At 49.3% G+C, this 4,104-nt stretch overlaps 1 protein-coding gene across 6 annotated transcripts in view; it reads left to right on the top strand.

The window, feature by feature from the left end:
- Nucleotides 1–1,839: 1,839 nt before the first annotated feature.
- Lrsam1 (leucine rich repeat and sterile alpha motif containing 1) overlaps nt 1,840–4,104 on the top strand; it is a 45,609-nt gene continuing 43,344 nt past the window's right edge. For 4 of the 6 annotated variants that reach the window (XM_031369877.1, XM_031369879.1, XM_031369881.1 and 1 more), the window contains exon 1: nt 1,841–2,994. The gene's annotated coding sequence lies outside the window, so the exon portion shown is untranslated. Of the gene's footprint in view, nt 2,995–4,104 lie in introns of all 6 variants that reach the window. The other 2 variants (XM_031369882.1, XM_031369878.1) reach the window with 2 other exon arrangements.

The raw sequence follows: 4,104 nt of genomic DNA, 5'->3' as shown, positions 1-4,104 counted from the left end.
GAAAAAGAAAATTCGGACATTGCTCTCTGACCTTCACCAATGTTCCAACGTCCTAGTCAAACCCTGGCCTGGAATGTTAAACCATTCTAACTAATTGCCTCTAGCACTGTGGGTAGGGCACTGAAGCTCACAGAATGAGAGACTTATCCCAGGACAAGGTCAAGTAAAATCCTCATTCTCAGTCATGTACTACAGCTGAACCACTCCTAGGAATTAGCAAGATACTGTCTCTACTTCCCCAAAAGATTAACATAGTGGGCGTTTTACCTAAAATGGGCGGGACCTTAATCTGAGAGTGTGTGTGTGAGACAGTCTACAGCATTCAACATTCTAGATGCAGCAGTCTGCATTCAACATTTAGACTCGCTAGCACTCGGACCAGATCCAGAACTTAGGTGGACTAGGACTCAGATTCATGCAGTCTGTATCCCCCCCAACCCCACCCCCGGGCCCAGAGTGCTTGGGCCGGGGGTGGGGTGGGGTGCAGCACCAGTCGAGATTCAAGAGATTGAACATTCGAGATTCGAGCCTCAACCCTCCTGCCGGGACCATGCAGCCCGAACCTACTTAGAGCCCGGGGGTGCTGCACCAGTCTAGAGGAGATGGCTGTTTTAGACCTAGTGTGTTTTAGGTGGCCTCAGATGTACCTCGACTACTGAGCTGCCAGATTTTTCATTTCTCTTTTGCAATGATTGTAAAAGCCTCATGTCATTTTTTGAGAAATACACTCAGACCTTACACCACTCGTGTCGAGTCTGTTTGTCAAAAAGCCGAATCTCGTGCACACCTGGCCAGAACCCATCGTCCTGCGGAACAAGGGACCCGTAAGAAACCCCAGTCCGTGGCACTGTCCAACGTTGTCAATGGGCCAGTGAAAGACTAGGGGACAGGCAGGAGAAGTCAGGCCCATAGGCCACCAGAGAGGTGACTAAACATGTAGGCAATATGTCACTGTGGCTTCAAGCCATACGCCCTGTCATCTGGGATCAGGAGCCAGGCAGCATGGGAAAAAACCAGTATGCTTGGTTCAAATTTGAGTGTCCTTACTGCTCACGGCCTGTGTGACTGGACCATCACTTAACCTCTCTGAGTCAGTTATTCATCTTTAAACACATGGTGCTGAGGCATGTCCAGTGCTTGGAACTGAGGGTGGTAGAGTAAGGGCTGGGTCCACGGCAGCTGTTGGTGAGGGGTGATAGGAAGCTGCAAGTAAACTCAGTGTGCAACTCAGGATACATCAAAAATGGACGTCTGAAAGGTAGTTTTCAAGGTGGGCTTCACCATAAACCCGACTGCCCTTGACTTTCAATCCTTAGTCTCCCAGTGCTGGAATTCCAGATATACACTACCTAATCTGCGGTTTGAGTATCTAAAACCTTTTCTCTTGTTTTATCTCCCACCCTGCTACTCAGTGAAATAACATCTATCGCCACTCTCTTCTAGATGCCAGTGCTTTGTGGATCCTTAGATTCCCTCAGGTCTCATAGTCTCTGGAACCTTCCCATCTTGACAGCCAAGAGCCAGAGGATAGTCCTGTATCTGTCCCCAGAGCCCAGGTCAGCACCATAAGAACAAAGCATGGAGAGGGGCAGATGGCCGTCCTCAAAGGGGAGGTGTGGCAGACAAGGCTTTATTCAGCCCAGGTTAGAAATCTGTACCACCCACAAGTGTCAACTAGCCCTTACCACATCCATACTAAAATCCCCAGAATAACGTGGGCAAATTCTGATTTCTGCAAAGCGCAGAAGTGGCCTAACACCCCTAAGTAGCCATATACAGAATGACATCACCTGACGCCTGAAGCACTCTGCTACCTCCCGGCGGCCAAAAATGAGATCACAGGACAAAGGCAGGAAACCTGCTAAAGACCGGAGGCCCTTAGAGCAGTTAGTTAGCTCCTACAAGGCCTTTAGCCATGAACAATATCACCCGGGCTCCAGAGCTCATCCTGCCAGCTAAACAAGGCCAGTCAGCAGAATAAGTGAAGTCCAAGTTGCTTTTCTTCTAAATGGTAGTTCTTTCTTCCTGACCTTCTCCGACCATGCTCCACCACAAACTTGTTTGAGAAGTTAATTTACAACGTGAGCGGGAAGAAACGTCCTCTGTTCTCTGGGAAAGGCCACTGAAGCATCCTTCTACATCCCCGCCACAGCCAGCATAAGCACCCTTCCCGTCATCCCCGGCGGCCTGGTCCCTCCCTATCCGAGGTTCCACATCCGGATCCTGTTGCGCCTGAAAGATGACGGGCTCTTAGGGTGGACTCTGGGAGCAAGGGCAGGCATGCGTGGGGAAGCTTCTGTCACACACCACGAGGCAACGAGGGTCACATTCCTGGCGACCGAGAAGACTGCAGAGGAGCCTACCTACGGAGTTTTGTCGGGAGAGGGCTACAGTGTGCGGACTGCGTGTGACCGGAAGTGGCGCAGTTCTATTGCGCCCACTTAACGCCGCGTGAGGCCGCCCGCCGTGGGACCCACACGTCCCGGAAGCTTCAGGCAGCGGTGCCAGGTGTGCTCCGTGTGCGGGACGGGCGACAGGTGGCGGAGAGCTGTGCAGTTGTTCCCCAGATATGCACAGTAGCTCCCGACCACAACGCTCTCCACAGCGGTCTGAGCGAAGAGTTGTGGGACTCTGGCCCGAGTGGTCTCTGCATACCTGTCTGCCTGTTGTCTATCCAGTGCGGAGAAGGGGATGGGCGAATTTAGCCTTCCACCCGCTGGAAGCACGGGACACTTCGAGGGCAAGCTCAGCCTGGCAGCACTGTGACTTCGTGGAGGACAGGGGAATATGCCCATTGAAAGCCCATTGAATGGCCAAGCAGGTTTCTTACCTAGGGTTCCTCTGTAGAAAATAGATTTTAGCTACTCAGTGTCTCTAAGAACTGTAGCCAAATGAAATAACGTTTGAAGGCACAGAACAGAATAAATGTGAATGTCCTTCTTGCATCACAAATGACGACGACGTACAGTGGGGTTCGGAGCACATCGGCAATAGGTCTGCTAAAACCAGGATTCAGTTCTTAACCTCTTTTATCCAGACTGTTAAACATAGTAGTCATTTCTTTTGTTTGTTTGTTTGTTTTTCAAGTCAGGGTTTCTCTGTGTTGTCCTGGCTGTCCTGGAACTCACTTTAGACCAGGCTGGCCTCGAACTCAGAAATCCACCTGCCTCTGCCTCCCAAGTGCTGGGATTAAAGGCGTGCGCTACCACCTCCCGGCTCATTTTTTTTTTTTAACATTCGGTGTGTCATACAATATTTTCATGTAATTATGTAATCATCATCATTTAATTCCAGAGCACTTCTATCACCTGAAAGAGAAATCTAACTTAGTCACTCCCCAGACTGTACCGTCAAGTCCTGCGAACCAACAGTCCACTGTCTGATCTTGCCAAGGGCATTCTTCATAGATTTACTCACTCAATACCTGACCTTTTGTCTAGCCTGCAGGTGTATTCTTAGGGTTCATCCATGTTAAACCGTGTATATCTATGCTTCAATCCCCCATGTACACACATTGTGTTTACTCAGTGGATTGAGATTTTGGGTAGTATCCATTTACAGGTTATGAGCGCTGCTGCAATTAATATGTAAAATTTTGTACATGCACCCCCATGCCCTGAGTATAAGTATGTGCATCATGTGTACAGGTGCCCAAAGAGACCAAATGGTAGTGAATTCCCTGTAACTGAAGTTAGAGGTCAGGTGACTGTGAGCCACCCTATGTGGGTACTAAGACTTACTTAAACCTGAGCCCTCTACATGAGAAACAAGACAGCCAAATGTGTTTGAAGCCAAAAAGTGGACAGCCTCAATGAGGAGTCTGAGGTTAGTGCCACATTTCACCCTGCAGCTGTTATTTCTAGTCAGTGTTCTTGAGTTAACCTTATGCTTTTTTCTGGGAAACCCTCAGGTCCTCTGCAAAAGGCAACTTATAAATCCCTTCTATTTAATGTTAGTTGCTCCTGAGTTCATGTGCACATGTGCATCATGTATCCCTAACATGCTCTCAGAGGCCAGCAAATCCTTGGGAACCCAGGAGCTGTGGACCAGAAATTGACTAGGTCCTCTGGCAAAGCAGCTGAGCCATCCCCAGGGTTTGTTTTT

This window comes from Mastomys coucha, unplaced genomic scaffold (genome assembly GCF_008632895.1).
Source record: "Mastomys coucha isolate ucsf_1 unplaced genomic scaffold, UCSF_Mcou_1 pScaffold15, whole genome shotgun sequence".
Taxonomy (NCBI): domain Eukaryota; kingdom Metazoa; phylum Chordata; class Mammalia; order Rodentia; family Muridae; genus Mastomys; species Mastomys coucha.
The sequence above is the reverse complement of the archived record's forward strand: the minus strand, read 5'-3'. Positions and strand labels throughout refer to the sequence as shown.